This window comes from Serinus canaria, chromosome 22, assembly GCF_022539315.1.
Source record: "Serinus canaria isolate serCan28SL12 chromosome 22, serCan2020, whole genome shotgun sequence".
Classification (NCBI taxonomy): Eukaryota; Metazoa; Chordata; class Aves; order Passeriformes; family Fringillidae; genus Serinus; species Serinus canaria.
Window position 1 is genome coordinate 3,971,340 of NC_066335.1, and position 9,899 is coordinate 3,981,238.

Below are 9,899 nucleotides of genomic sequence, written 5' to 3' on the forward strand. Positions count from 1 at the left end.
CCCAGTGTCCCATTTGTATCCTGATATGCCCACGTCTTTCCTATGTGTGTTTTTCTTTCTTAAGGAGCTCTCATTTCCTTCAATAGGATATGTTTTATTTCATCCTTTTTCCTGCATTTACTCATATTAATGTCACCATGTGCACTGGTAATAGCTGGGCTTGGAAATAACCCGTGGATCCCTGAAAACATGGGCCTGAAACCCAATGCCTGGGATACTTTATTAGCAAAGAATTGATGTGTAAGTGAAGGGAGGGGATCATTCCTTGCTGGACTCAGATCTAACCCCTCTGAAGGAGCGGCCAGCAGGCTCAGCCCCAGCACATTCTGCTGGGCAGCGCTGGAGTCCAGGCTTTGAAGATTTTGGGGGGTTTTTTCCTGCTGAATGGCTGTGAAATCTGGAACTGGGTGCTGCCAGTTTGTCCTGTGGAACAGTTGGGTTGGAAGGGATCCTAAAGCCCATCCAGTCCCATCCCCAGGGACACTTTCCACTGTCCCAGGGTGATCCAAGTCCTGTCCAGCCTGGCCTTGGACACTTCCAGGGATCCAGGGGCAGCCCCAGCTTCTCTGGGAATTCCATCCCAGCCCCTGCCCACCCTCACAGGGAGGAATTTCTCCACAATATGCAGTCTGGAGGAATTTCCACCTTTCTAACAGGTGGAGGCTGCAGGTACCTTTGGACTCAGGGGAATTTATCCAGGGTGAAAGGACAGAGGGCAGGTGAGGGGCTCAGCTGGTGAGGCATTTCTGGCCACTCTCAGGGCTGAACTTTCAGCCCTACAGCTGACAAGGAGTTTTCCTCAGCCCTTGTGTGCCATGAGATACCTTTTTTTACCTCCTTTCCTTCAGCCTTTTCTCCCATTTCACTCCACTTGTGAACACCCAGCTCAGTTTACAAATTCTTCAGGCCCCAGCAGTCTCTGCTCTTGCTGTGCAAAGCCACCTGCACACCTGGTGAGCTGCAGGTATCAGGTGCTGGGAGCAGAAGTGCTGCTGGCATTCCCCTGGACCTGCAGGGCCCAGTCCCCGCTGCTCTGGGGGGGTGAGCCCCAGTGAGCCACCTCAGCCAAGGAGAAGGTCCCTGGTGGAAGGATGTGAGCCTCACCCAGGTTGTGGAGCTGATTCCAGACATGAGAGGACCCAGGGAACAGCTGGAGCTGTGCCAGGGAGGGGCAGGTTGGACATCAGGGAAAGGCTCTTCCCTCAGAGGGTGCTGGGCACTGAATTTGGGAACGGTCACCTTCCCAAATCTGCCAGAGCTCCGGGAGTGTTTGGACAGGTGCTCCAGGGGTGCCCAGGGAGGGATTTTGGGGTCCCTGTGCATGGCCAGGAGCTGGATCAGTGATCCCACAGTCCCTTCCAGCTCAGGACCTTCCATGATCCCACGGCAGGGATCCCATCCCTGCAGCTCCCAAATGCCACAGTTATTTCAGCTCTGGAGGCCCCTTTGGAACAGCTTTTGATTAAATATTCTGGAGTGTTCAGTGTGCAAAATCTTTTTATTTCCTGTCATTATCTCGGTACAATCATGAGTGCCTCTTTTATTATTTTTATGGATGTGCTCATCAGCTGTAGCTTTTCCCATCCCAGTGGGAATTCCCCTGCCCTGAAAAGCTGAACCTCACACTATCTGGTAGAAACTGAATTTTTTCCCAGCTGGTGAGTGCAGCACCAGCATCTCCCATTAACAGAGCTCTGCTGGGGGAAATATTCCAAACCCTAATCTGCTGGAACAACCCACTGGGGTGGGTTTGTGCTTTCCTGGAATCTGTCACAGGTACCTCAGCTGGGACATGGCAATGAACAGAAATAAAGGAAAAAATGCACGATAAAAGAGTCTTGCTTGTAACTTGAACCTGTGCTTTACAAGGCAGAAAATCTCTTTTTATACATTTGGCTATTAAACTGGCCCAAGTTTAATGTTTGTTTGTAGTATGAAGGGATTTTTGTTATCAGTTTTAGCTGGAGGAGAAACCCGACACTCACAGTGGAAGCAGCCCCATTTTTTTCTTTTTATTTCCAAATCAGGTAGATTTCTTTTCCTGGGACATTTTTGCATTAGGCTCTGTGTAAACGGGATTCATTTGGGATCAATTCTTGCTGTGCTAGGCTGACTTCACCTGAGGCTGTTTGCTTTGTTCTTATCTGTTCATTTTATACCCAGGAAGGTCCAAAGTGTGAATAATTCCACAAAATAAACCTGTAAAGGCTGTGGAGCTCTGTCAGGGCTCTGTGACAAAGTCAGTGCAGATAAAGCACCTTCTTCCAAAAACCTGAATTAAAGAGAGGCACTTTGCAGCTGTCCAGGAGCTGTGTCCCAGACTGTCCTCAATCCAGCCTGGTGTGGCAGTGCAGTGGCTCTGCAACGTGCTCTGGGCTGGCAGGAGGAAAGTGCCCTTGGGAGAGGTGAGGAACACAAATGATTGGGGTTTTAGGATATTTAACCCACCCCAGATGGGGCTGGGCAGAGGCAAACCTAGAGTTTTCATGTTTTTCCCTCTCAGTTTATAAATAGCAAACCTGCCATTTCCTGCTGTCCCCAGGGCAGCTGTGACAGCGGCCAGGGCTGGAGCAGGACTGAGCCCTGGTGCCACTTCCTCCTCTCACCTGCCCCAGCTGGGCCTGAGAGCTCTGCCCTTCTCAAACTTCCCCTTCCTCCTCCACACCTGACTTGGGTTTTCATTTTAAACCTTTCCTCCACGGTCCAAACTAGAAAATGGACAAGTTTTGCTCTGGACAGATGAGGACAGGGGATCCAAGACCTGAACTCTGCTATGAGGGGGGAATGAAGCAAGAGGATTTAATTTCATTGAATTTCCTCTCTTCAGCAGGTGGAACAAGTCTGCCTCCTAAAATACACATTCCAGTGCTCCCCTCCATGGAGCCTCTTCTCCCTCTTTAGGTTTTCCCTTTATCTGGTACAACTTCAGTTCACCTCTCCAGAGAAGTAAGCAAATGCAGGTTTTTTTATTCTCTCTTTCTAAGTGTTTCAGATATCCTGGAGCTCCTCATTCTGGGAGAGGACAGGTCTTCCCTTCACAATTACTGGATGTGCTGAAGGGAAGCACAGGAATAAACAAGGGTAAAATTTAAACTTCCAGGAGTGCCCAGGGCCTGCCCTCCCTCAGGGATGTGCAGCCCAAAACCATCCTCAGCTGGAAAATCTCTGCAGACAGACCCTTCTGAAAGGTTAAATGTTGAGAAGAAGGACATTGGGACATGCTGGCCTGTCCTTTTTGGGTGGTTTTATCAGTCAGGGAGCAAGGAATATTTAGAAATGTTATACACAGCCAGAGAAATCAATAGCAGTGATTAAATGACTGATGAACCCAAAACAGATTAAAGAAATTCATATTTTTAACCCTCAGTTTCACAGCAGAGGTGGCTACAACCCCACACACCCTAAAATTCAGGAAGGAAAATGATGGAGAGGCCATGGTGCAGCTTTGTGTGTGAATAAAGTGATGGGTTTAGGATGATGAGGGGGTTTTTCTCCTGCCCTGCAATGGTTCTGCTCAGGGGGTGCTCAGAGTTGCTGATGGTTTTGGCTGGTCATGAAGAAAGGACCCAGCTCTGGTGTGAACATTTCCCTGATCCTTCTCTGGGCTTTGTTTGAGGCTGATCTCCTTCTTGGAAGCTGGGGAGGATCTTGGATTCTCTCCAAAGCCTTGGCTCAGCCAAGGACACAGCCTCAGCTACACAGGGAAGGCACAGGTTGGATATTAGGGAGGAATTTTTCACCAAAATAATAATAAAGCACTGGAATGCTCTTCCCAGGGAGGGGCAGAATCACCAGCTCTGGGTGGTTTAACAAACACTGGACATGGCCCTGGGTGCTGTGGTCTGGCTGAGGTGTTGGGGCACAGGTTGGACTCGGTGATCTCAGAGGTCTCGTCCAACCTCATCATTCTGGGATTCTGGGATGCTGTGAGTCCCCAGGCTTTACCCAGCTGCAGTCCCAGCTGACCCCTTGGGTTCCCAGGCTCTCCAGAGCAGTTCCTTCCAGAGCAAGCCACCAAGTCCACGTTCAGATCCCCCCAGATTCCAGCCTGAGTCTCCTTTCAGCCTTCTGCAATCAGGGAGGATTGGGGTGTTGGGTCACCCAGGCCAGGAACCACACGTGGCTTTGGGCTTTGAATGGATTTTAAATGGAATTGGAGCTTTAGAGGACACAGTTTTGCTTTTGCTGCGTGCCTGGATGGAGCCAAAGCCACCCAAAGGACTGGCAGCAGCTCCAGCTCCTCACACTGCCAAGCTGGAAATGATCTTTGAGGGTGGAGGAGAAATGAAAAGTTATTAAAAGCAGGAGAGCTCTCAAGGACCCCAACTTTTCATTTCATTCTTATGAAGAAGCTCTGAATCCAACAGGGAGAAAGCACTGGGAGTAATTATCCAAAATGGGTGGCATAAATCCGAGCAGAAAGTAATCCATCAGTTTTAAAGCTGCTCATCTCAAACTGTGAGTTAGATTTATCTGACCTGCATTTGGGAGCAAATATTAATGAAAGGGCGAAGGCAGCTTATGGCTCTTTCAGTTCTTTCATTTCCCACTAGATGTCTCTGGTGGAAAAACTAATTAGGAATGTTCTTGATTTAATTTGGGAAAAAAATTGGATGAAGTTTTTTGGTGTTTTTTTTTTTAAATTTTTATTTTATTTTATTTTTATTATTATTATTATTTCTTTCAAAGTCTTGCAGCTTAACCCTTGATCTTTCTTCAGTAATACTTCAGCCTCAAGAATGACAGGAGGCTGCTTAGAAATTACTCAGTTAATGAATATTGGGGGGGGTGTTAAGTAATAAAGAGTTGTCCAAGTATTAGGAGAAGGAAATCTTTATTCCCACCAATTCTTTGGCTGGAATCTGTAACAGCAGAGCTGGGAAAGAAGTTCAGGAACTGGTGAAACCTCCTAGTGTTTTTTTACTTTATCCCTGTATTGGCAGTGTGTCTGTGAGCTTGGATCTCTTTTGGAGTTTCCCTTTCAAGAGCAGCTTTATAAAAAATAAAAATCTGTGTGAATCTGCAGAAATGGTTTCTTTTGCCTGACTTGCTGTTTGTTAAAAATAAAGGGCTTGAAGCAGAGTTAAGGATGCACCCACATGACTCTGGCTGCAAACTGAGGCTACATCCTAGAAAAGAGCCCAGTTTCCCTGGCACCCTCCTGTGCCTGTGGACAGGGAGCCCTCAGGAGCTGGGGTGCCACTCTGGGGGCACTGGATTGATGCTGGAGAGTCCCTGACCTGCTCACACTCCATCCCAAACAAGCTCAACCAAGCTTTTCCTGCTGTTTTACCAAGGGTTTCCTTCTGGTTTAAGCCTGGCTCCTGGTGTTATCAGAGTTATTTCTTTACCTGCTGAGTATTTCACTGAAAAAATTCAAGAATTTATGTTTGGAACAAGCCAAAATCCATCTCTACTCCTGGCATTTTGGAGGTGAAGAATGAATTCCAAGTGTCAAGCTGGACTAAGGCACAGGGAGCTCCTTCAGAGCTGTGAATTTGCTTTTCCTTTGCTTTTCCCAGCACAAGATTTGCCAGCCTGTGTCACTGTCATATGTCCTGAAAAATCTCTTCGCCAGGACTTCTTCTCCTGGGAAGATGAGAAGCCTCAGAGGAAAATGAAAACAGTTATTATCTCATTTGCTTCTCCTGTGTTTTGCTGCTTGGGAATGTGGCTGGAGATTGTTCACCAATTGGCCATTGTTTGATTTGTTCCATGGGAATTGTTTTTACCTAATGACCAACCAGGGCCAAGCTGTGTTGGGACTCTGGAAAGAGTCACAGAGTTTGCATTATTATCTTTTTAGCCTTCTGTCTGTATCCTTTCTCTATTCTTTAGTACAGTTTAGTATAGCGTTCTTTAATACAATATCATCATACCATATCATATCATATCATATCATACAATCATATCATATCATATCATATCATATCATATCATATCATATCATATCATATCAATCATATCATATCAATCATATCATATATCATATCATATCATATCATATAATATCATATCATATCATAACAAATTAGCCTTCTAAGAACATGGAGTCAGATGCTCAATTTCTCCTTCATCCTGGGGACCCAGCAAACACCACAAGCCTGGACCAAGTGTGGAATTTGTCCCTTGGCTTTGGCCTGTATTGATGGTTTAGGGTTTTAGGGAAGATCATGTGTATTTCAGAAATGCTTGGTTGAGATATTTCCAGGACATCCCAGTAATCCCTGGCACAGCAGGAGTGTGGGGATACAGACATGGGGAATGCTTTAAAGAAAATCCATGGATAGATAAGAATAATAATAGAAATTAGGAAAGGAGGAAGAAGGAGACAGAGGAGGAGAAGGAACAGAAGGAGAAGGAGAGGCGGAAGAGGAAGAAGGCAGAAGCAGAGAAGAGAAGAAGAAGTAGAAGAGAAGCAAAGGAAAAGGAGAAGAGGAGAAGGAGAAGGAGAAGGAGAAGGAGAAGAAGGAGAAGGAGAAGGAGAAGGAGAAGGAGAAGGAGAAGAGAGAGAAGAGAAGGAGAAGGAGAAGGAGAAGGAGAAGGAGAAGGAGAAGAGAGGAGAAGGAGAAGGAGAAGAGAAGGAGAGAGCAGAAGAAGAGAAAGAAGGAGAAGCAGAGAAGAAGGAGAAGAAGGAGAAGCAGAAGCAGAAGAAGAAGCAGAAGCAGAAGCAGAAGAAGAAGCAGAAGCAGAAGAAGAAGCAGAAGAAGAAGAAGAAGAAGAAGAAGAAGAAGAAGAGAGAAGGAGAAGGAGAAGGAGAACGGAGAAGGAGAAGAGAAGAGAAGGAGAAGAGAAGGAGAAGGAGAAGAGAAGGAGAAGGAAGGAGAGGAAGAGAGGAGAAGGAAAGGAAAGGAAAGGAAGGAGAAAGAGAGAGAAGGAGAAGAATAGCAGAGAAGAATAGAAGAAGCATAAGAAGAAGCAGAAGCATAAGAAAGAAAGAAGAAGAGAATAATAAGAGAAATAAGAAGAAGAAAGAAGAATAGAAGAAGAACGAATAACAAAAAAGAACACCCCTCACTGCCAGTCCCCACAAGAAAAGGCATTCCCTGGGAAATGAATAATTGCCCTCTGGGGACTGCCCAGCCACTGCTGGTGCATCCTGTTGCCTTTGCCATTTTAAAATGGTGACTTAAATGATAGCATTATGAGGAAAAACATCAAAAATTTGGCTTAACAGTCCAACAACCACCTAAACTGAAATGTGTCTGTTACCTGCCTACAGACTTACAGTGGATGGCAGAAAAAAGTGAACAAAAAGCTTTTCTCTCCAGAGAACCATAAATCTTTTTTCCCCAATTAATGACAATGAACCACAAACAAATGTTTCAAAAGAAGTGACGACATCTTTCTTTATTTCACTCTGATGTTCTCATTGCTGGGTGCTGGGATGCAATTTGTGGAGAATGAATGTTCTGTGGTCAATTCTGTGTTAAACATCTCAAAGATCATTTCCCAAAATGGTCAGGGAAAATTCTTGATGTTCCATTTAATTTAATATTCTTAAATTTCATCTCTCTGAGTTCAAGATGTGTAATGTTCTGAACTTAAACTGGGTAATGTTGCTGAGCAGTAGATTTCACTGAATGTGCTGGAAAAAAATATTTTGGATTTTTAATGAATTTTTCCATTTGTGTTTGCTTGGGTTTTAAAGCCTGGCTACTTAGATGGGAGTGGATCTCCCAAAAAGTCTGGTCCTTGCCATTTAATGGCCTCACTGCTGTTTGCCTGTGCAAATATGGAATGAGGGAGGTGATTCCTTCCAATCCCCCTCAGGAAATCAAAGGCTCCTAATTCAGTGAAGCACCTGGGCTGGTGACTGCCCTCCTGAGGTGTTGAGAACAATCTGATTTATTTTGCCTTTTGGCAGCATTTCTTAGCTCTGGCTTGGAGCTGCACTGGCAGTGCTTGGCTTGTTTGGGGCACAGGCAAAACGGACTCTGGGAGAGGCCTCAGCTGAGCTGGGTGAGGTGTGTGGGTGCAGGAAAGCCCCTGGAATTCAGCTGGGTCAGAGGGAAAATGCCAGGGTGGGCACTGCACTGGCAGGAGCTGGGACGTGAGGAGCCTCAGGTGGGACAGAGCTGGGCTGGGTGAAGAGTGCAGCTGGAAGGGTTTGGCTCAGAGGGAACCTTAAAGCTCATCCCATTCCACTCCCTGCCATGGGCACGGACACCTCCCACCACCCCAGGCTGCTCCAAGCCCCATCCAGCCTGGCCTTGGGCACTGCCAGGGATCCAGGGGCAGCCACAGCTTCTCTGGGAATTCCATCCCAGCCCCTCCTCACCCTCCCAATGAGGAATTTCTCCTCACCATCCCATCCAAACCTGCCCTCTGGCAGTTTAAAACCCCTGCCCTTTGTCCTGTCTCTCTGTGTCCCTATCACGACTCTCTCTTCCTCCTTTTTAGCTGCCCCTGATTTGTTCCCTGGGCAGTTTTGGGTTTTGTTTTGCTGTTTAAATAGCACCAGCATCAAAAAATCGAGGAACCAAAGCACCATCATGAACCATCCTTTTGCTTCCCTTCAGCTTCCTTCCACTTCTCTTTCTCTTTGCTCAATTTCTTGCCCTTCAGACTGGGCCCTGAGCTACAGTGTGGCCAGTCAGTCCCAGTCCCAGTCCCAGTCCCAGTCAGTCCCAGCCCCAGTCCCAGTCCCAGTCCCAGCCCCAGTCCCAGTCCCAGTCCCAGTCCCAGCCCCAGTCCCAGTCAGTCCACGCCCCAGTCCCAGCCCCAGTCCCAGTCCCAGTCAGTCCCAGTCCCAGTCCCAGTCAGTCCACGCCCCAGTCCCAGTCCCAGTCCCAGTCCCAGTCCCAGTCCCAGTCCCAGTCCCAGTCAGTCCCAGTCCCAGCCCCAAACCAATCCCAGCCCCAGTCCCAGTCCCAGTCCCAGTCCCAGTCCCAGTCCCAGTCCCAGTCCCAGTCCCAGTCCCAGTCCCAGTCCCAGTCCCAGTCCCAGTCCCAGTCCCAGTCCCAGTCAGTCCCAGTCCCAGTCCCAGTCCGTCAGTCCCAGCCCCAGTCCCAGCCCCAGTCCCAGCCCCAGTCCCAGTCCCAGTCCCAGTCCCAGTCCCAGTCCCAGTCCCAGTCCCAGTCCCAGTCCCAGCCCAGTCCCAGTCCCAGTCCCAGTCCAGCCCAGTCCCAGTCTCCCAGCCCAGCCCAGTCCCAGCCCAGTCCCAGTCAGTACCAGTCCCAGCCCCAAACCCAATCCCAGCCCCAGTCCCAGTCCCAGTCCCAGTCCCAGTCCCAGTCCCAGTCCCAGTCCCAGTCAGTCCCAGTCCCAGTCCCAGTCCCAGTCCCAGTCCCAGTCCCAGTCCCAGTCCCAGCCCCAGTCCCAGTCCTAGTCAGTCCCAGTCCCAGTCAGTCCCAGTCCCAGTCCCAGTCCCAGTCAGTCCCAGTCCCAGTCCCAGTCCGTCAGTCCCAGCCCCAGTCCCAGCCCCAGTCCCAGCCCCAGTCCCAGTCCCAGCCCCAGTCCCAGTCCCAGTCCCAGTCCCAGTCCCAGCCCCAGTCCCAGTCCCAGTCCCTGTCCCAGTCCCAGTCCCAGTTCCAGCCCCAGTCCCAGCCCCAGTCCCAGTCCCAGTCCCAGTCAGTCCCAGTCCCAGTCTCAGTCCCAGTCAGTCCCAGTCCCAGTCAGTCCCAGTCCCAGCCCCAGTCCCAGCACTGGTTCTGTGCTGCTGGGGGGCGAGGGCTCTGCTGCACCCGCAGCCCCCAGGCCCGGCAGGGGCTGTGGGCACCATTCTAATTAGATAATAGAATAATTTCATATGCAATTGGAAGTGCTGCAGGGGGAAGAGAGGAGAGGTGTTTGGGAAAGTGGATTGTAATTACTTGAGCTGGAATTTGGCCAGGACACGGGGGTTACTCTTGCAGAGAGCGCCAGGGGAGCTGCCAGGAGCACAAGGAGGGGATCTC